Raw genomic sequence first — 22,698 nt, 5'->3', positions numbered from 1 at the left:
CAAGGGGTTAGGACTGGGTCTTGAAGAGTTCTCAGAACCTGAGCCCCCTCACTCAACTTCCTACCCCACAGGGACTCTGCCTCAGGCAGCAGAAGAGCAGAGGGTGGGATCGGAGGTGAGATGGGGGTGAGGTGACAACCCAGTACCAGCTTCTCCCCTGGGCAGGGGCCAGATGCTGTCCCCATGCCTGAATCTGACACTTGGTGAATGAACGATCAATGATGGTTCTTAGAGGGCAACCCCTACCCCCATTTCGGACACATTTCCCACGTGGGAACTGGCCAGCTTCCCCAAACTCAAGACACATCCTGGCTGGAGCTGGCTATGGGCCGGGCACCTCCGGGGTTAGCGGGTCAGGGCGGGGTGTCCTGGAGAGCCGCGGATGGGCCTCACACCCAGCCTGGGCCAGGACACCCAGTCCTTGGCGGAGGCCCAAACCAGCTCTGTTTACAGAATCTGTCAGCTCTGTTTCCCCCTCCCCCTCCCACCACTTCCCCTAGAGTCCAGGGGGCTGGGAGATGGCAGGCGGGGCCTGAGGGAGCCTAGGAGGCAGCCAAATCCCAGGCCGGCCTCTCAGTACTCCTCCCCTTCTTGGCTCCTAGGGTCTATCCGCCCCGTTCTCCCGTCTTCTGGTTTCCCCTTTAAAGCATTGAGTGGGAATGCGCATTTTAAAAGAGAAATCTGTAGAAGACAATGCTTACTCCCAAGGCAAGTTTAGCTAATGGTGGAAAGAAAGGAACAGTGCCTGTAGGCACAGGAGACTTTTCTAGGCAAGGGGCTTCCTGGATACCTCCAGACAGCCTGGAAGGAGGTTCCCTCCTTCCTCAGGACCCCAAACCTATGGGACCCTAGGAGTTTTTCCAGAACTGCCGGAGGGACTTGGTGCAAATTAGCTGTAGCCGGGCGGGTAGGCCGGGGGCTTTCGAGGGGCAGACACGTCTTGAGATAAGGCCAACGGCCGGCCGGGCCGCAGTGACTCAGCTGCGGCGGCTGCAAGGAAGCTCTGCGGGCCCCGAGGAACGGGACACAGGAGGCGGGGCCCAACCCGGGACGCCCCGCCCAGCCCCAGGGCTCCGGGAAGTTCCGGCCCACCACCCCCAGCTTCCCAGAGGCGCCCGGATTTCCCACGGGTTTCCCCATCTGCTGCAAATAGTAACAAAGGCTGGCACTTTCAGAGCGCTCACTAAGTGTTAGGCACTTTGCTGGCATCGTGTCTTGTTACCTCCATCAGGGCTCTGAAGCAGGCGCCACTATTACCTCCATTAAGAGACATGGAATCTGAGGTTAAGAGATGCCCAGCGACTTGCTCAAGGTCACACAGCTACTGAATGGTAAGGGCTACAGTTTCCAAACCCCCAGACACCTCTTGCCCCTTCCCAGCTCCCATGTCTCCTATGTCTTGCCCCTCCAGGTGCTAGCAGGTCCCCTGGGGGGTGCCTCCCTAGGCAAAACCAGAAACCTGGACATCCCCTGGCCTGGGGCTAACTCAGTTCAAATATTTATCATTTTGAGGCAATTGCAGTGGTCTTGATTACGTGTCTGCTGAACTCCCAGCCTGGTTTCAGGTGGCGGCAAAGTTTCCCAGCCCTAAGTTTCCCTTTGACCTCCACTTTGAGGGGAAACTCCTAGGAACAGGGCTATCCCCGGGGAACACTGCCCTGACAGCACCCAGCTCTGTCCTCTGGAGAGACACAGTCTCCAGAAAGCCCCTGCCTTGCTCACAGATTAGCTCCCCAAACCTGGGACCTTGCCAAGTGAGAAGCTGCTGGCTAGCCCCTGCCTGTGTGGGGTCAGGGCCAGGAGTGTGCCACAGAAAGCCAAGTCTGAGCCACAGAAAGCCAAGTCTGAGCCCCAGAAAGGGTGGAGGAACAAAGAGCACCCTGGGGCTGCCCTGGAAGGTAGTGAGCTCCCCGTTATCTAGGGTGGGGGAGCACCTGTGGAAGAAATGATTCAAAAAGAGGGTGGGATGAGATGACCTTTAAAACCCCGAATTTCTGTATTCTATGAGTCAGGCAGTGTCCAAGTGAATGGCTTGTTCTGACAGCTGCTTAATTGGAAACTTTCCCAGACTCTCCCACTTCCTTCCCCTTTGACCTCTTTCTGCTGCGCTCCATGATCTTCCTTCTGGAGACTCGGAGAATATTGGAAAGAAGATGACGCCCATGCATCCCTGCCTCAGTTTGCCACTCTGTCCCAGTGGCCATTGTGTGGGCTCTGGGAGGCTCTGATTCATGGGAGAAAGGAAGGAGGAAAGGAAGGAAGAAAGGATGGAAAGAAGGATGTATTTTAAGATGAATGACTGCCTCTGGTTGAGCTGGTTTGACCTGGGCCCTAGTCCCAGCTCCAACCTCTTCTCCCAGATATGTGACCTGAACAGTGTCACTTTACCTCCCAGGTCCTCTGCAAAATGAGTGTATTTTAACATCAACTAACCTTCCTGTGAGGGTAGTTGGTAGCAACAATGAGTGACCACCGTGGGTAAAGTCTTCCCAAGCACAATTGTGTGATGGCGCTCAGCGGGCAGCCCAGCTCTACAGGCAAACGTCATTCTTCGTGATTCTGCTTGAGGAGGTCAGTCCGCAAGGACAGGCAAGTTTTGGTGGGAGAGAAGGGAGAGAGAAGGGGGCCTGAGCAGGGGCTGCAGGGGATGGGTATCCTGCAGTGGGAAGAGCTGTCCTAAAGATACTACTGTGTATCACCTCTGCGTGCCAGGCATGGTGCTAGGGGCTTCACACACATTGTCACATTTAGTTCTATCTATATGGTAGGTACTAGTATTATCTCATTTTACAGATAGCAGTATCAAGGCTTAGAGAGGTTAAGACACTTGCCAGTGGAGAAGCCAGAATTCACAGCCAGGCTGGCTGACTTTGGAGCCCTGTCCTACCCAAGTCCTGACTTGGGTCCCTTGCCCCTTCCCCACAGTTGTCTTGGAGGCTGGTACCCAGTGGCCTGTCTGATTGTGCCTAGTCCTCCAAGATCCCTCCCCTTGCCTGGCACCCTCCTCTGCCAGCTGTCCTGTCCAGTCAGAGTGGCTTTGGTCAATGATGCCAGAGACAGTCTGGCATTATGGCTGTGTTGGACCTTGTACAGAGAGACAAGCGTTGATAGGGGCTAGGATCAAAGCCCCAAATTACAGGAGATAAATAAGATGTGAGGGATGGGTCCTGGCTGGTGCTGAATCTTGCATAGCAAAGGAAGAAAGGAAGACTGGGAGGCAGACAGCCACCTCCGCCTACCCTGCACCCAGGACTAAGAAGTGACCTTGGGCACCTGAAACCAGCTCTGGTTCCATAAGGGTTGAGGAAGGTTTTAGACAGTTATTTAGGAAAGCTGTAAGACTTGAGGCTGCCCTAACTATAAGATGATATTGGAGGACCCCAAGATCTTCCCCAAACACTCCCGCACACATATACACACACTCTCCTGTCAGAGTCAAGTCTGGCCTGGGGCATCCCCTGGTCAAAGCGCTGCACTGCAGTCCTCCTGGCCATCCTGGAAAATCTCTGTCCAGTGGCACAGAGCCCCCAAAGGGGGCCCCCTTCCCCTTTAGTAGAAGAGTCCCCTCCTTGCCCTCTCACCTCCACTCCCAGTCAACTCTTCATCTTTTCTTGGAAACAAATCGCTCCCAACTTCAAAGCATCATAATTCCCCCCAAAGAGCAACCTCAAGAATGTCAAGAGGAAATTATTGAATTATCCTGGTTAGCAGAAAAATCTAATTTATAGCAAAGCATTTCTCCTGAAATTTTAATAGATTTTTTTTTTCTTCCAATGGATTTTAATGCTCATTTGTTTCCCGGGCTTGGAAATTCAGTTTGAAGCACTGACATAGCTTTTCAGTTCTTGATTTATTGCCAGCTCCCTGCTTTTGAGCCTGATAGTAAACCCAACATCCTATTTTCTCTTAAATGTGAGAGGACTGCTCTCTCTGTTCAGCCTGCTGGACCAGACATCGTATGGCACTGCCACTTCATTAAGGGTGTGAGGGGGTCTGGAGACCTGGCTGAACCTTCCCTGCCCTCCTTGACTGACTCTCAGGGGCAAGTCCCCACCTTGAGGATTTTGCTAGCATGGAACTTCAGTGCCATGTGTATGAGGATACCAGTGGTCTCTGGGGACCAGTCGGGGCAATGGAATGGCTAACCTTCCTCTCTGCCCACTCCCTGCCTCCTAGCCTATCAAGGTGCCTGGCGCAAAATAAGGACTCAGCCAACAGGTGTCAGTTGAAATAGAGGGTGGCATGGCTGAGTGTCAGAGTCCTGCTTGGGCCAATGACAGCTCAGGCTCCCATTAGCAAAGGAATGTTGTGTTGACATCTTTGCCCAGGCTGCAGTCCATTAGATTGGAATCATCTGGGCATAGCACAGGGTGCTGGCAAGTGTGCCGCCTAGAGGTCTCAATTTATGGGGGCATGGCCAGCACTGGGGAAAGGGGCTAGAAGGCCCAATGGCATCAGAAAAATGCATCCTCCCCAAAAGATGAGAAACTCACTGTGCCCCCAACCACCTTTCAAGAGTATCTGACTAGAGCAATGCTTAACCAGAACTCGCTAATAAGGAGAGCGGGCTTTTGGAATGAATGATTGGCAGAGAAGGGAGACATTTAGGAACAAAGCCAACTTCTTTTGAGCCCTTGGAATGATAATATCGATTTTACAGATGCAGAAACTGAGGCTCTCAGAGAGGGGCGGAAGCTCACGAAGCTCTGGCAAGTAGCCAGAGTGACACTGAAGCCCAGATGTTTGACTCCCTGAGGGTTCATCTAACAGCGTGGGAGGCTGTACCAGGGTTAGTAGCCTGACACTACAGGACCTAGCAAAGATCAGGATCCTTTGGGAGGGCGGGGGTTCCTCAGGCCCCTATGGAGGCTGCCCCCCATCCAGTTTTAGAGCAAGCTGACAGGCCCATGAGGACTCCATCCTAGGTCATGGTTGTTCTCTGGAGGTTACTTCTAGCAGTCCTCCTGTCCCTGACCCCATCTTTCCAAATATCCAGAGACCCTAGAGACTTCAGCCTCTTTCCTCCCGGAGATTGCTGTGGTGGCAAGTGGGAGAATCACCTGGCCAGAGAAGGGTGGTGAACAAGGGGCAAGGAGAAGAGGGTCTGCACCTTTCTACTCACTCCTCTCGGTAATGTGCCCTTCTCCATCTCTCCCTGACTGCCTGACCTCCTATCCTCAGGGAATTTGGGTTTCCTTTCCCAGGGCATTGCCAGGAACAGAGAGACAAATGGCATGGCCCCTGAAAAGCTCTGAGGGGCTCCCTAGGCATGGAGGGCACACCCTGGCCAGGGTCTGGACATGGAAGTAGGGGGAGCACTAATGCCCCCAGGAGAGCCACAGGACACAATCTCATGGGCAGAAGGGGCCTGGCATGCGGGTTACGTTGTTTACCACACAGAGTAGGATGGCAAGCAGGGATGGGCACTTCTGTCCCATGCCCAGAACCTGAGGCAGAAGGGTGGCGGGAAGGGAGGGGGCAGTCCCGACTTCGCTAGCTCACCTACTGGCTCACCCTTGAGAGACCAGGGCTCTTGGTAGTGGCTGAGAATGGAGATGAAGGTGACAGTAGGATTTAGGGCAGCCCTTGGAGCCGTCAGAGGTGGCTGCTGGGAGAGCACATTGGCTGAGTCTCCCCTGATGGCCCACCCCTCTAGCCATCAGCCCCTCTCTTGGCACCTCTCACGGGTCCCGGGCCGGCCTCACCGCACAACACTTCTGCACACGGCCAGGCCCAGCCCCTGCCTGAAGTGGACCCTGGACACTTAGTGAGGCCCCTCCTACCCCGTCCAGCCCTCTGGAGCAAATCTAGGAGCCCAGCCAGGAGTGGGTGGTTTGAGGGAGCTCACAGGATTGTGGGGAGGAAGACTGGGGGCAGGCGTTTCTGTGTGGCTTCAGGGCAGAACCAGGCCTGGGGCTGAGCATCCTGGAGACCCTGCTCCCATGGGGAAGGCGTCCTCACCACTCAAGCTGTGAAAGCACAGAACAGGAGGCATCATGGGGAAAGAGCGCCCTGCCAAAGGGCTCCTCCCCTAGAGGCCTGCCTCTCAAGGCTACACCACACAAGCTTCTGCTCAGGAGAGGGGGAGCTACCACCCGGGTGAATCCACTCTGTTCCTCCAGATTTAATGACTCCCAAAATGTCATCTCTGCTGGGACAACTCCCTGGCTCTCTCCCAGCCAGGTGGAGCCCCGGTCACCTCTTCCCTCCCCAGTGCCCGTCCCTTTACCCTTTGGCAGGCCTTAACACCAGACATGGCTGTGAGCCAGGCCCAGGAGAGCTAAGCGGTGGGTGGGTGGACAGGAGAAGGAAACCTGAGTAGGCTGGTCATCTGATCCCAGCTCCTGGGAATGGGAAGCTCATGAGAGGCCAATGCTGGGACCCTTCCCTGAGGGTGTCAGGGAGCAGGCTTCCAGGATGGGGGCCGCTGCAGCACTGATAGACACTTTCCAGAAGGGCACGATAGGGATCGGGGATGAGGAAGCCACTGATGGGACCCCAAACACATGGCAAGTCAGTCTTGGGTAGGTCTGGGGGCTTTGAGGGTCCCAACTGGTCAGCTGGGGGGCAGATCCAAGGGGGCTTCTGCCTATGGCTCCCTGGTCGCAGTTGTAGTTTGGTAAGATGAGGTGTAGGGCAGCCCAGCTCTGGAAGGAGCTGTGCCCGGTCAGGGCCTTGGCCCCAACCTTGAAAGCCCCCTGTGCCACAGCCCCTGCTGACCAGCTATTCCGATCAGACTGTGGGGCAGGGCCCTTTTCCGGCGGTTCTGAAGCTTTGGACTCTGATGAGTAATTTCTTGGAGTTTGTCTGGCATCAAGATCAGAGGTTTTGCCCTCCACCTTCTACCTCTGAAGGAATCATGAAGAAGAGCCCTTCTTGAGGGCCCTGGGGGATGCTTCTGATCTGAGAGAGGGCTCCAGAGGCAGGATGAGGGGCATGTACGGACCTGAAGTGCTTGGGGCAGGAGGCTCCTGTACCGGGTCCTCCAGCCCACGCACCTTGGCATGGGCTCCCTGGGTCTGAGGCTGACAGGCACCACAGGTTGATATGCTTCATAGCGGTCATGCAAAAGGCACGCCTGCCACCCAAGCCCTTGGCCGCTAGCCCATGCCTCAGTCCCACCACTTCTCAGCACCGAGCAGACTCACCAAGGGCAACCTGGAATGGCTGGAGCTCCAGTTGCAGCTGGAAGGTCAGGGTTAGACTCGAAGAACTTTCTGAATATAAGAGCTGTGATGTGTAACCAGCAAAGGTGAACTGACCACTCATCTCTCAGCAACCAGGTGCCAGACTTGTCCCTTCAACCTGTCCCACCACTGGTTAGAGCTCAGTAAATGGTATTACCATCCACCCATCCACCCAAGACCCCTGGGCAGCAAGCCCCTCAGCCCCATGTCCAATCTAGCCACAGGCCTTGGCATCTCTTCCTCCCAACACCTCAAGGATCTGTCCATAGCCCTCCACCTCCACTACCACCACCCAGGCCAAGCCACCACCACCTCTCCTCTGGATGCCTGCAGCAGCCTCTCACTGTCTGCCTGCTCCTACCCATGCCCCCTGCTGTCCATTCTTCACCCAACAGCCAGGGTGAGCATCTCAAAATGTAAGTCAAATGGATCTCTTTCCTATTGCAAACCCTCCAGGGCGCTATGATCCCCTTGGGTAAATGTCCTGCCCAATCTGACTCCCGCCCCATCTCCTGCTACCTTGACCACAGAACTCAGCTACAGTGGCCTCATTCTGTGTGCCCCTAGCTTGACTATGACCCTCCCATCTCTGTGGCCTCTTAACTGTCACTTACTCCTCTTTTAAGACTGGGAAGACTTTTCAATCTGCCAACCCCCTCCAAGGCTCTGAGAATCCCTGCTGAACCTGAATCTATCCCCCCAACACCTGTCACCTCTTGCCGTCATATTTCTTTATTCTTGAGTCTACCTACTTGAGAATGACAGTCACAATCTAGACAACACACACAGAACAAGACATGTGATATGACCACAAGTTAGAGAGGCAGAAATAAAGGGAGGTTGGTGGTAGAGGTGGGGAACAGACAGCCCCCTTCCTTTGCTCCCATCCCTCCCACTATCTCCTAGGGTCATGAGTAAGCTCTCAGATGAGGACACTTACAGATTCAGGTGCCTACTCCCATTCAACTTTTTCTTTTTTTATTGTGGTAAAATATACATAACATAAAATTTACCACTTTAACTATTTTTAAGTGTATAGTTTAGTGGCATTAAGTAAATCCACATTGTTGTACAGCAATCGTCACCATCCATCTCCAGGAGTTTTTCATCATCCCAAAATGAAGCTCTGTACCCATTAAACAACAATTCCCCATACCTTTCTCCCCCTAGCCCACAACCACATTCTACTTTCTGTCTCTATGAACTCCACTCTAGATACCTCATACAAGTGGAATCGTACAGTATTTGTCTTTTTGTGTCTGGTTTATTTCACCTAGCATAATGTCTTCAAAGTTCATGTATAGTGTAGTATATGTGAGAATTTCCTTCCTTTTTAAGGCTGAATAATATTCCATTTTATGTATACACCTCATTTTGTTTGGCCATTCATCCACTGATGTACATTTGAGTTATTACCACTTTTTGCCTATTGTGAATTATGCTGCTATGAACACAAGTGTATAAACATCTGTTCAAGTCCTTACTTTCAGTTCTTTTAGGTATATACCCAGAACTAAAATCACTGGATCATATGGTAATTCTTTTTAATTTTTTGAAGAACTGCCATATCATTTCCCACAGCAGCTGCATCATTTTACATTCTCACTGGCAATGCACAAGTGTTCCAATTTCTCCACATCCTTACCAACACATGTTATTTTCTGTTTTTTAATAGTAGTCATACAAATGGGTGTGAATTAGTATCTCATAGTGATTTTAATTTTGAATTTCCTAATAATTAGTGATGTTGAACACCTTTTCATGTGTTTACTGGCCATCTGCCTATCTTCTTTGGAGAAGTGTCTGTTCAAGTCCTTTGTCCAATTTTAAATTCGGTTGTTTGTTTTTTGCTGTTGAGTTGTGGGAGTTCTTTATATATTCTGGATATTAACCCCTTATATGATTTGCAAATATTGCTCCCATTCCATGGGTTTCCTTTTCACTCTATTGGTATTGTCCTTTGATGCACAAAAGTTTTTAACTTTGATGAAGTCCAATTTATCTATTTTTCCTTTTGTCGCCTGTGCTTTTGGTGTCATTTGCAAGAAATCATTGCCAAATCCAATGACATGACATGGAGATTTTCCCTTATGTTCTCTTTTAAGAGTTTTATAGTTTAGCTCTTATGTTTAGGTCTTTGATCCATTTTGAGTTAATATTTGTATATGGTGTAAAGTAAAGATCCAACTTCATTCTTTTGCATGTAGATATCCAGTTTTCCCAATACTGTTTGTTGAAAAGACTGTTCTTTCCTCGCTAAATTGTCTTGGCACCCTTGTCAAAAACCATTGGACTAGGGGCTTCCCTGGTGGCACAGTGGTTGAGAGTCCGCCTGCCGATGCAGGGGACACGGGTTCGTGCCCCGGTCCGGGAAGATCCCACATGCCGCGGAGCGGCTGGGCCCGTGAGCCGTGGCTGCTGAGCCTGTGTGTCTGGAGCCTGTGCTCCGCGACGGGAGAGGCCACAACAGTGAGAGGCCCACGTACCGCAAAAAAAAAAAAAAAAAAAAAAAAAAAAAACCATTGGACTATACATGTGAGGATTTATTTTTTGTATTTCTTGTATTATATTTATATTATATTTCATTTGTCTATATGTCTATATGTCTGTCTCTATGTCAGTGCCACACTCTTTTGATTACTATAGCTTTGAAGTAAGTTTTGAAATCAGGTGATATGAGACCTCCAAGTTTGTTCTTTTTCAAGATCGTTTTGGCTATTCAGGGTCCCTTGAGATTCCATATGAACTTTAAGACGGATTTTTCTATATCTGAAAAAAACATTGTTGGGATTTTGATAGTGATTGTATTGACTCTTGTGAGTTTGTTTAAGGAGGGCCTGGGCCAGCTAGGGTGTCCCAAGGTGACCGGGAACCAGCAGTGCAGTAAGGATGAATGGTGGTCTGAGCAGAAGGAGAAGGCACAGAGCTAGCACATTGAAGGGGGCAAGGGGCTACCCTTCTTTAAAATACTGAAAGCTTTGGCTCTTCCCAGGTCTCCATCAGAGACAGGTCTCCATGGCAGGAGTTTACCCATTTGTATAATGTGTATTGCATTCCTAAGCCACTGAAAAGGCTCCTCCAGAATCAGATGCCTCCTCCTTTTCCTCGTTTAGGTTTTTCAGCTCTTGAAGAACCTTATTGACTTATTAGGACCTGGTACTCCCTATCCTGGCTAGGGATATTAGCGCAAATTTTGATGTGGCTGAGATTCTGTCTCACTCCAGACCCTGACCAGGTCATCCTTCCAGTCCAGCCAGCTACCCCTTCCAGGAGGAGCAAGTTCCCTCAAGACTGTGGGGAATAGGAATGTGTAGTTATGGGCCCTCAGGGAGAGGATGGCTGGGCAGAATCTCTTCGTGAAGATTATAAAGATGGTGTCCTCATCCTGGTGCATCTTATAAGCAGATCTGGACCTCAGCAGGTGAGGTCCACCTGCAGCAGTGAAAGCAGTGGTGGACACAGGCAGCCTTCTTGTGCAGCCTAGACTCTTGGGAGATGATTCACTGGGCCCTAAGCCATACCTCTGGCTTTGCCTCAGAAAAACTCCTACACTCAGTCCATCACTGAAGACAGACAGAAGGATAAATGAGTAGACTTTGAGCCCCTGGGGGCACCATTCCCAGTTCTGAGCTGTGACACTCATCCACCCTGCCTGCCGGGCCATGGGAACACAGGAGAGCCTTAACCGCCCTAACTCTAGGAGGCATGGCTGGGGCTTCTGGCCACTCATCCTTCTCTGGAAGGGGCTGTCTAACTCCAACTCTGACAGAGGGCCCTGGGGTTTCTGGCACAGCCTGAATTTCTCTCTCAATGTTCATATATATGTGACTAGGGGTCAGAAAATAAGGTCCTTGAGCCAAATAGGAACCTTTATCCCAGTTGTTTTTAAAGCATCCCAAACTTCATCAGACTAACTGGAGTCATTTTAGATACAGAAGTAAAGCAGCCAGCAGGGAACATTCTTCCTATTTCAGAGATGAAACGGTAGAGGCCTAGAAGGTTACGTCAGTGCTGGGAAGGGTCTCATCCAATTGAGCTTTTGTTTTACCAAGTGAAATCTATCCACCTGTTCATTCATGCATTCATTCAGTACCTACTACTGGACAGGTCCCTTGCCAGGGCCTGGGGATACAACAGTGAGTAGGACAGAACCTCTCTCTCATGGAAGTCTGCTGGGGGAGGCAGATGGTAGCAAACAAACAAATAAACAAAAACCCCTAATGAAGGGAAAGAAGTAATGGAACATGGGTCTATGGGAATATTTAACTAAAGAATCTGACCTGGATCAGGAAGTCAGTGAGATGCCGCAGAGCAACTAAGCCCGTGCGCTACAACTACTGAGCCTGCGCTCTAGAGCCCACGAACCACAACTACTGAGCCCTTGTGCCACAACTCCTGAAGCCCACATGCCTAGAGCCCGTGCTCCAAAACAAGAGAAGTCACCACGATGAGAAGCCCACGCACCGCAACGAAGAGTGGCCCCCACTCACTGCAACTAGAGAAAGCCCGCGCAGCAACGAAGAGCCAACACAGCCCAAAATAAATAAAACAAAAACATAAATTTATTAAAAAAAAAAAAAAAGGTGTTCCCTGAGAAAGCAGAGACCTGAAGGACGAGTCAAACAGACAAAGGGGAAGGGGAAGAGTATTCCAGGCAGAGGGAACAGCATGTGCAAAGGCCTGGGGGCTGGAGGGACGGGCCCAAAGAGGAAAGGTCACCTGGGGAGCTGGAGACCATAACCAAGGGTTTGGGATTCCTACCTGTATTCTTCCACCATACCCCACAGCCCAATGCCCCCATGTTTCATGGCCTCAGATAACACCCTCAGCCCCTATTGGGCTGCTCACTGCACCCGCAGGTGCCCAGGAGAGCTCAAAGAAGGACCACAGAGTATAGAATATCAGAATTGTGCAAAGAACATATAAGGTGTATCCAACGTTGTTGAAGCCCCTTCAGGCCCTGTGGCTGGTGGAGGCCTCTGGCTTGAGTTAAGACTAGAGGCCAAAGATTGAGTGCTGAGTAGAAAAGTTTTACTGCCAAACAAAACACTGTTCCAGCAGAGAGTCTAGGTTGGGGAAGGGGGAGAAATGGGGTTGGTCATGAACTATCTCTGTTCTGTATTCAAAAGACAAAGTTTCTGAGCGTTGCTGATTGACTAGGGATGTCTGGCTTATAGGTCAGGGGAGCACTGGGTTGGCTGAGAGTGGTCGGCTGTGGACCTGGGGTGTCTGCTTCAGGATTATGGTGGCTAGCAGCCTCTGTGTGTACATGATATGCCCGAATCAAGATTTGGGTGCCCAGTCAGGTCTGCCCTGATGTCAGCAGGCTAGATGGCCAGATTGGGGCTTATCACTGGCCACTGGCCTTCAATTCTTTACGTATGAAAGTATGTGGGGACCTCCAGATCCCTACACCCTGAGTCCAGTCCAGTTAATAATTGTTTGCTGAATGTGACTGTCGATCTGTGATCTATATCCTCAACACCTAAGCCAGGGTTGCCTTCCTCTTCCTCACCCCCTCATGCTGTGTTGAATTCTATTTCCTCTCGTCTTCCACTGTGCCTGCCCTAGTCTAGGCTACCATTATTGCTCACCCAAAGGCATTCATTTCCTCCAAACTTATCACCTCCAGCTCATGGTCTATGAGTCATCTGTCTGAAATGTCACTTATCTTCTTAAAACCTTTCCTTGACTCCCTTTAGCCACTGGGACAAAGCCCTGAGGTTTGCACACCCAAGCAGTCGACCTCTCCAAGCCCACCCCCTCCACGTCCCCCTCACACACTAGGCTCAGCCACAGTGAATTTCCAGTTTCTCCAAAGTCATGCTCCCTCTCACCGTTAGGCCTTTGCCAGTGGTGTTCCTTCTGTGTGGAATGCTGTTCTCACCTTCACCTGGCCACATCCTGCTTATTTTTTAAGTGTCAGTGTATATGCCAATACCTGGGAGCCTTCCCTGACATCTCTCAATTGGGGTTAGGTGTTCCCACCTTGGTGTACCGCAGTCCCTTCTCTTCCTTAAATATTTTATTTGAATTGGAGTGTGGGGGAGAGATGTGGTACCTTGGGTTATTTAGGGAAGACATCTATCCCCTGTTGCTCAAACTGCCTAGAAACGTGGGCTGGAACCTCTGGAGAAGGAGATGCCAGCACAGCCCCGCTTCTTCCTCTAGTTCCTACTCTAAGGAGGGTGAGTAGTCCCTTGGGCAGATTATTCTCCTGAGCCATGCTGTAAGGAGACTCACTGCTTCGCCAGCAGGGCACACGGCGAGTAGAGGGCTCCAGGCTGACCAGCCAGAACATTGGACCTACAGGGGCCAGGCAAGGGCCCAGGTTGGAGAAAGGCAGGCCAGCGTTCAAACTCTGCGTCTCTCCATCTGACCGAGTGACCGTGCCGTTAAAGCTGCCTGACTTTCCGCTCAGCTCAGCCCGGGCTTATAGTGGGGGTTGTGCTAGGCCAAGAGGATTCTCAAGCAGCCTGGCTGCCTTTTGAACTTGAGTTTCTGGCTCTTGGGTGAACAGAATGAATATCTTCCTGTGAACTAGAAATGCCTCCCTGGGGCTCTATTCTTTGAAAGGAATCAAGGGGTCCCACAGACTGACCTCGAGGCCAGTGATTTTTTTCCAAAGTCAACACAAGTCACCAACTCTGCTCCTCACCACCACCACCCTGCCACCGCCATGTCAAGTGGTGATGGAAAGTTCTCAAGGGTCCCCTCTCCTGTTGTGTAAAACGGGCACCCATGTGCATGCCTGACTGTTGACTGGGGTGAGTTCTAGGGAAAGGAGAGCTGGGATGACACAGTCATTTTACTGTGTATGCTTCTATAATGTGGGGATGTTTTTACAAGCATGTATCACTCCTATAATTAAAGATACAAATCTAGTAAAAAGTTCCCTCTTGTAGGCCATAGGGTCGGAGGGCAGAGGGTGACAAGGAAGACTTGATAGGTGAGACGGCACTGGAGCTGGGCCTGGTCAGGAGGGCAGCAGTGGCAAGGGGACCTTTGGGCCCCGTAAAGGCAAGATCCAGGGCTCAAAGATGAGAGAGCTTTAGGGGAAGAGGGCAAAAAGGATGGGCACACACTGGGCTGGAGGAGGAGTTTATGGAAGACTGGTGAGAGGTGAGTTAGTACTGTAGTGGGTAGGGCCTTGGACGCCAGACCAAGGAGTTTATATTAAGGGGTTTTTGAACCAGAGAGATGTGACCTGAGCTAGGCCTTGGGGCTGGAGCTGGCATAGGTGAGAGAAAGGCCAGGCCTGCCATGAGGCTGTTTGCATATCCCAGTGAGAAGAGCAACAGTCAGGGGAAAGGGGTTCCTGGATGAATGAGCTGGGCTGGCCAGGACCTCAGCACTGATGACCCACCCTCCACCTGCACCACAAATCCTCCCAAAGCCTCGCTGGGCACTGGCGGCTCTGCCTGAGGTTCCTGGTCCACCTGTAGCCAGAGACAAGGTGACATCCCAGTGTAACTCTGGTTCAGTCTGACTTGCCCACCTTGACCCAGAAAGGAGGTGGACCTCTTGGGGCCTCCAGCTCCTTTTGCCTTCACAGGAGAACTCCAGAGCAGCTGTTTGATTTGGGGTCACCTGGTGATTCATTTGCATATCACGTTTTCCTGGGCCCTAGAGGAAAAGCAAGCCTGTACACCACCAAAAAAGTTAGTAGGATGTGTCAGCATGAGCCAGATGACGATTCTCACACTGTAGGGCCACCTGCAAGATGCAGGACGGTGCTTTGGCAATGCTGGGTGTTCCCAAGGGTTCCAGAGAGGGCCAGATACCTCAACAGACTGGGTCTGACAGCAGGGAGGGTAGGTTAGAGTGCCCCACCCAGTGCACCTCCCAGCCCTGCCTCCTGCCCCACAGAGGCTGCTGGGGACAGTCATGCCTAAGGGGCCATCCAAGGTCACTTGAGGACCTACATAGAGATGGACTGGGCCTTGGGCAGGTTCTTCAAGATCAAAGAACCCTTCTCCTCTTCATAATTATGGTTCCCCCGCCCTGTTATGACCAGCTACCAAGGACTCAAAGTTGAAAGAAAACCCAGCGAGCAGGGAGGGAGCATCTTCTCCCCTCTCTGACTCCTCTGAGTTGTTTATTGGAAAGAGATCAAGGCTACTGCACCTTGAAAGGGCCCAGAAATTTCAGAGTCTAATGAACACATCAGGCAAGGAAAATCTCTTCCTGTACTGCTGGTGGTCTCACAGCTAAGAGCTCTGGGGCTTGCTGTTCCCTTTGCCTAGATTCCCTTCCTCACCTGGCCCCATCGTGGCTGAGGAACTCCTGTTCTTTCTTGCAGGTACCACCTCTTCTGTGAAGTGAAGCTTCCCTTTGCCACTCTACCAGCACATTCCCCTCCTCCATTGTTTCTGTGTCTTGTATTTAACCTATCACTGCATATTGCACCCTCTGCTGTTTTGCTTTACTTATGGTCTGGTGTGATGTCATATGAGCCTTCCTCTGCTCTGTGTACCCAGGGGGTAGCCAAGTGTCTGCCTCATTGAGCAGGTGCTCGCTAAGCATTGCTGCAACAGAGCCACAAAGCACAGTCCTGGATTTCCCAAGCCAATTCCAGGCCACTTTGGGACGCTCTACCCTTCCTAACTACCCCCTACCAGCCCACCCTTAGCTTCCAACACCCCCCTACCCCCACCTGAGGTTGGAGCCCGATGTCAGCCACACCTGGAGGTGTCTTTCTTGAAAGGGTCCTCAAACTAGCAGTCTGTAGAGGTCCCCCAAATTCTCGGTGACCTTGGCACTCGGGCCAAGGCAGAGTGAGGAAGGCTGGAGCTGTGGTGATCCCTTACTGCTCTGGAGGTGGACCCTTGTGCACAGCAATGTGGTGATGATTGACAACCCATGTACAATAAGGGTCATGGGTTGTGACCCGGGTGAGTGAGCATGCTGCCTACCCAGGGTGTCCTGATACCCCATCTGGAGATGGCCTGGTGTGGACTCAGGACCCAGGACGTTATCCAGCTTGGGCTATGGGCAGGGCACACGAGACTAGCCAGGCAGGTAGGAGACTGTAGTCACCCTCCATGAAGCGAGCACCTCTGAATCCTCAGTCCACCTCTTCCACCCTCAAGATAAGGATCCAAGGTCTAGGCAGGCCTTGGCAATGAAGAGGAAGCCAGCTCCTGCCACAGGGGCCTTGGCAGTACCAGCTGCCCCCTTGGATGCCCCAGCTGTAGGCCTCTCGCTCCAGACTTTGCATTCCTCTAGGATGACAGTGCCCTCTGTCACCAGCCACTCAGCCAAGTCAGAGCCTTGCCCTCCTTCTGCCAGGGCAGCTTTTCTGTGGGCTTCTCAAGCCTTAGAATTCTCTGGCTGGCTGATGGCTCATCTTCTGCTTAGCTAGGCTCCAATGTCGGGCTCACTCCCAGCTTGAGTCAGCACCCAGCTGGCTGCTCAAGCCTTGGCTCTGGTCTCTAACAGGTCTCTGGGCAAATCTGCAGCTCAGCTCTAAACACTTTTGCATTTGGTCTCTTTGGTTCATTGATCAGGAATCATGCAATCTTTTAAAAACACAGCTGGTAGAGTTGCCCGTCTGGGCTTCTGCATTGGGGTCATAAGTTGGGCTACCTAGAATTTATTTAAACTTGCATGTCTGGGTGCAGAGTGAGGCTGCTCTCACAGTGTCTCCTGTGATGGCCTTCTCATTTTCTGGATCATCTTAATTCTTGGGACCACTCTTGGCTGGGTTTCTAGGACTCAGTCTGTTTTTAATGTTCATTTGTCTCCTGAGTTCTTCTAAGGACTATTTTCTCTTGACACTGAGATTCACTAATTACAGGATAAAGCACTTATCTGCACTCCTCCCGTCCCTGCAACACACACACACACACACACACACACACACACACACACACACACACACACACACACACACGTTTCCCAGACAAGATGGGTCAGAAGTCCTTAGCCAGGTCAGTAACTCAAGACAGTGATGTCCTCTGTGCTCCCCTCCCCACACCATCCTTTGAAATATACACAGGAACATTGCTGATGTGTCAGAGACTGCCAAGTGTCCCCCAGTATCTGGTCTAGCTGAGTACATGGCATCCAAAATAAATACTAGATTTCCCAGCCTCCTTTCCAGCTATGTGACTGTTTTGGTCAATAAGCTATAAGTAGGATAGTGTATGCAACTTCTTGAAAGGCATGCCTTCTTCCTTTCTTCTTTTTTCATGCCAGCCAGAAAGTACCTTCTGTGATGTGACAGCTGGAGTTAAAGCAGCCATATTAGAATATTGGGATGAAGCCACTCTCTGAAGATGGCAGATATGGTAGCCCAACTTCCAAGATGGCCTCCAGTAATTCTCAACTACTGGAAGGTCCTTGTTTCATTCTCTCCCGTATTCAACAGGACTGACCCGTGTAACCGACAGGATATTGCAGAAATGATAGTGTGATTTCTGAGACTACTTCATAAAGGACACTGCAGCTTCTGCACTTGCTCTAGGCTAGTGGAAGCCAGCTGCCATGTTGTAAGCACACTCAAGCAACCCTATGGAGGATTATAGGTGGTGAGGAACTGAGGCTTCCTGCCATCAGCCAGAACCAATGTTGCAGTGCCCTTCAAGCCATCAAGTGACCACAGCTCCATTCTGACATCCTGACTGCAACCTTATGAGAGAGCTTAAGCCAGAATCACCTAGCAAAATTACTCCTGAATTCCTGACGCACAGAAAGTGTGAGGTAAGAAAAGCTTATTGTTGTTATAAGCCACTGAGTTTTGAGGTAATTTGTTACACAACAATAAAGGGAAAAAAACAAAATAGAAGGAGCCTTGACCCTCTGAAATTGTGGAGGGCCATAGCAGCCCTTACCTTTACATCAGACTTTTTTTTTTTTTTACATCAGACTCTTTTTTAAGAGACATAAACTTCTCTTATTTTCACAACTATTATTTTGCGTTTTCTGTCATTCCTATTCCTAGTCTTATTTTGGAACTGCTCATTCAGAAACTCTTTTAAGAATTGCTAGCTGGAAGTGCCTTTGGAGGCCATCCCCGTCATTCCTGCTGCCAGGGGTGTGTTAAGGCCTAAATCTTCCCAAGATGATGGGTAGTTAATGTCTAAAAATGTCTGTAAAAGGGATTTTATAATGAGGACCACTGGCCAAGGATCAGGAGACCTTGGCTCCACTCCCTTCTGAGTGCTATCATTTATTTAACACTTTGGTGACCTTACCTGGCACAGAGGGACACTGTCTTTAATATGGGATGTCCATGAGGCTCAAACAGACGTGTAAATAAGCAATTTGGAGAGTGCCAAGCTTCTCTACCAACTGAAGAAAGCACTCTTGCTGTGGGTCTGGCTGTTTCTGTGGCTGGATGCAGTTAGCCTGCCTCAGCATTTACAGGTGCTCCTTTTCATGGACCAGCTTTCGGGTGTGCATCTCTGTGGCCTAATGAACAAATCCTCACCAATGATGAGACACCCTGCTCAGATCCATTCAGCCATGGCAGCTGACAGGGCTTAGTGATGGCTAAGTCCTGATGGTTAGTCTAGTTTTTAACTAAAGCACTTCTTCCCATTGCCCTGGTTGCAAGACAGTGGCCAGACCTCTGACACTCTCTCTCCACCCCATGTCCTGCTTCGTCACAGACCACAATTTCCAAGTGGACTAACCATCCAACATGATTCCTGACCCCCAGCATCACAGTTCCCGGACCTGCTTAATGTTCCTTACCTTTTCCCATTGGCTCTTGCCACACTGCAGGATAGCCCCTCTCTGAAATGTTAGCCTCCTGAATTCTACCAGAGGCCTTGACCTCCTGCTTTCTAGATATTTTCAGTCTGCTCTCCACTCCTGCTCTTGCACCTCAAGAAAGACTTTCTGTCCCGAGAGGCTTCAATTGATTCTCCAGTCTGGCCGCATCAGAATCATCTGAACAACCAACAATTTTCTTAAACCCGGTATTAGTTAGGATAATGCTAGATGCTATAACAAACAAATCCCCAAATGTATATTGGCTCAGACAATATAGCTGATTTCTTGTTCACAAACAACTCACGTGGGTGTTCCTGATCAGTGGTGTGTGTCCTCCAAGTGATGATTTAGGGACCGGGATCCTTCCACCTTGTGGCTCTGCCATCTCCAACATGTGGTTTCCAAGGGGGCCTTAAACTAGAAGAGGAAAAGAAGGGTGGAGAAGGCACATCTGCTTCTTAACTATTTGGGGCTGGAAAATACATGTCATCCCTGATCAACATTCCATTGGCAAGAACGTGTCACTTGACTCCTCTCAGATGTAACAGATGTGAGAGGAGGGGTATATGCTGGGAAATGTAGCCTCTGCTGGGACGCCCCTTCCTAGCCTCAACTCTGTTCTATGGCAGGGCAAGGGATACACTTTTTTTTTTTGGTGAACAGTTAGCTGTCTCTGCTACACACTCAAAAGGAAATGAACCTTCTGCCACAATTGTCTTGTAAGACTGCAGCCCAAGTACTACAGGCCGACCAACCTTCCTGCCTTCTATGTCCTGGAGAAGACCCTGAGGAGGACAGGTCAGTGCTAATGCAGATTTATGACCTCCAAAGCCACCAGGGCCCCTGTACTGCTAGGCCTAGGTCAGATTCTCTGGTATTTCCCCTAACGGGTGTTCCGAGCATCCTCTCCTTGCCCTTAGCCCCTTCCCCACCCTCATTCTCAGCAGGTGAGAATTTTAGGGCCGAAGGGCATGATGCCCCTCCGCTTCTTCCCCTGCCCTCTCCTCCCCAACCACACTCATGTAAATTTGTCTGTGCCCACATTCCCTCCAGCTTCACAGCCTGAACTGCTCCCTAGATTTCACACCTGTGTGTCCATCTGCCTCAGAATGCTTCCACCTGCATGTGCATAGGTCCTTCATACTCACCATGTCTCAAACTGAACTCACCATTGTCCAGCCCATCCCCCTCCCCCAAACCTGCTTCTCCTCCTGGGGTTTCTTTCTCCTGTGATGGCGACACCCTAACCACATGGTTGTCCTTGCTTAAAATCTGACGGTCATCATTGTCTCGTTTCTCAGGTTAAATCCTGGCGAAAACATCTCTTGAATCAGTTCCCTCCACTTGTTTTACTAAGTTCAGGTCATCACTTCCTGCTCAGATGCCTGTAGCCACCTCCTAACAGGTCTTTATGCCTCTAGTCTGTTCCCCTCCAACCACTCTTCACGGGCAGCCAGAGTGACAGTTCTACAGTACAAAACTGACCACAGCACTCAGTTTCTTGAGTGAAGTATGGACTTTCTCCTGAGGCCCCCGAGTCCCCACATGACTGGCCCCACTGCAGCCAGCCCTTACTTTCCATGGCACTCCAGCAACACTAGACTTTCCTCTGGCCATGCCCTGAGGATCCTTGATGCCACACTGGGGTCATGGGTGAGTGCTGCTAGAATATCCTTTGTGTTCCTCTCTCTGTTCTTATCACCCTCCTTGGTAAAGCTCTTTTTGTACGTCTGCTTCCCAACACTGCAAGGGCAGGAGCTAACTCTTTGTCTCATGATTTCAGTGTCTGGGACAGTGCTCATCATACAGTAGGTGCTCAGTGAATGAATGAAGATGGTGGAAAGGAACCCGTTGAAGGTATGGCAAATCTTGATTTAGATACGCTTGCCTTATGCTGAATGAACATTTCCTTCTCAAGAGAGCCAAAGTGTGTGTGTGTGTATTTATCTGTGAAATCTGATCCTTTGCCTGAGAGCCTCCCATCAATTAATCATGACTGGCCATTCTGCACAAAACCTCTTCTCCCAAAGCACTTTGCACAGAGGGGCTGAGCTCTCCCACCCTGCCAGTGCTGTGGGCTTAGTTCCTACCACATGACTGGCCTGGGCAGTAGACTCATACCCATGCCTCCCACTGGACCTCCATGGGGACCAGGGAGGAAGCCAGAAAGGAGCACGGTGCCCCATTTTTAAGATAAGAAAACCTGTTCATAGGAGATGAGGTGATTGTACAAGGATGCAGATCACTCTACTGTATCATAGAGTGTACTATGCCCCTGCTCTCTGCAGCTGACATAATGCCCCGTGGTGCCAACACAGACCCTGGGCTCTGTGGGAAACTGCCTCAGACACCACCCCAGCTCCTTAGGTCATAATACATCTTGCATGTCAGCTACTCCCTTGGGTAAGGAATTATTGGAACAGACACCACCCAAGCTGACGCCAGCATAAAGAGGACTCTCACAGAATCCAAATGCACAAAGTCATCCCAGGAACTGGAAGCTCATTAGACAAACATTTTGTCTTTTGTGCTGGACTACAGGCCCTTTCCCCCTGCATTTCTAATTTCTTCCCTCTTTCACAAAACCCTTAACCATCTTTTACAAGGCCCAACATGACCGCCAGTCCTGAGTCACCATGACTCACAACTCCAGGGCCCACAACCAAAGAAGCAGAGCATCAGGGCCTTGGGAGCACTTGGCTGGCTCAGCCTGGGTGATTGTTGGTTCTCCCAGGCTAGGCTTTCAGCCCTGGCCCATCACCTGGAACATGTACAGCATGTCAACTGGTACAAACAGGGCAGCAGGGGTTGTCGGCAGGGGAATTCCATGGAGGGATGTAGGTAGGGAGCCAATTACAAGTGTAGGGAAAACTGTGAAAGATGTTGAAATTTAGTGGTTGTCCTGAATAACTTACCCACCTAGGTTCTTTCTGCCTTTTGTGTCTTTGACTAGGTATTTCTCAGCTCTAAAGATGGAAGTGAAGCTGTAACACCTTAATAGTAATGCAAATAATTCCTGTTCACAGTTACACAGATTGTGTCTAGTGGAAGGCAACTGACTATTGCTGTGTGGATTCTGACCAATTTTGCATCCATTTCTGAAATGATTTCAGCATTCCTTATCTGACTATCATGTGTGATAGTTTTGAGTTCTCCTTTGAATTGGTTGTAACGTTTTAGTGGTTCTCTCGTTAATTAATGAGTTAAACTAAATCTCTGACACATATTCATTTTATATCTTGGGACAGACATGATTATATCCTCTTTTAAAATTTATTGTTAAATACAGACAAATCTTGTGTGATCCCATACTCCAGAAATATTATTGATGCAGAGAAAAAAATTTAGGATACACAGGAAACTGTTAGTGTTCACCTGTGGGGAAGAGGGAGGGGGAGGTACTTCCTTTTCATTTTATATCTTTTTGTACTATTTTAATTTTTAAACTATGTTAAAAGAATGTCAGTGGAGGTTGGCCAGGCAAAGGTTTAAGGGCCGTCTGTTTTCTTTTTTTATACTTTTCTCTATAAAAAAATAATAACATTAACTTTATAATTATTTGTTATGTTGTACATATGGTTGTTTGGACTTTTCTGATTGTATATTATATTTAAAAAAACTGATACATGTTAAAATGTAAAGGAAAAAGCAAACCAAATAGGAAAAACTACATCTTGGCATATTGCTCCAAGCCAGCCCTGGGCAGCCAGTGGTGGTTACGATGTGCTGCCTGTCCTCAGGGAAGAGGATAAGGTTCAGGTTCCACCCACAGGCCAGAGGGTTCCAGGCA

At 50.1% G+C, this 22,698-nt stretch overlaps 2 long non-coding RNA genes across 4 annotated transcripts in view; one reads left to right on the top strand and one right to left on the bottom strand.

Annotated features, from left to right (window-relative positions):
• Window positions 1-1,180: 1,180 nt before the first annotated feature.
• On the top strand, window positions 1,181-22,588 carry LOC117311605 (uncharacterized). Of its 3 annotated transcripts, none has more exons than XR_004525874.2 (5): window positions 1,181-1,331; window positions 17,388-17,891; window positions 19,538-19,706; window positions 20,692-20,765; window positions 21,862-22,588. It is a non-coding gene; the product is annotated as an uncharacterized lncRNA (long non-coding RNA). The 3 variants fall into 3 exon arrangements; XR_012330856.1 differs by having other exon boundaries at window positions 19,572-19,706; window positions 21,862-22,587; XR_012330857.1 differs by having other exon boundaries at window positions 17,560-17,891; window positions 19,572-19,706; window positions 21,862-22,586.
• Window positions 2,544-22,698, bottom strand: part of LOC117311606 (uncharacterized) — a 44,654-nt gene continuing 24,499 nt past the window's right edge. The window contains exons 3-4 of the long non-coding RNA XR_004525875.2: window positions 19,213-19,325; window positions 2,544-2,559 (exon numbers count right to left, since the gene is read on the bottom strand). This is a non-coding gene — a long non-coding RNA (uncharacterized lncRNA). The remainder of the gene's footprint in view (window positions 2,560-19,212; window positions 19,326-22,698) is intronic.

The sequence above is a fragment of the Tursiops truncatus genome, chromosome 3 (genome assembly GCF_011762595.2).
Source record: "Tursiops truncatus isolate mTurTru1 chromosome 3, mTurTru1.mat.Y, whole genome shotgun sequence".
Classification (NCBI taxonomy): Eukaryota; Metazoa; Chordata; class Mammalia; order Artiodactyla; family Delphinidae; genus Tursiops; species Tursiops truncatus.
This window is presented reverse-complemented; position numbering and strand designations above follow the sequence as displayed.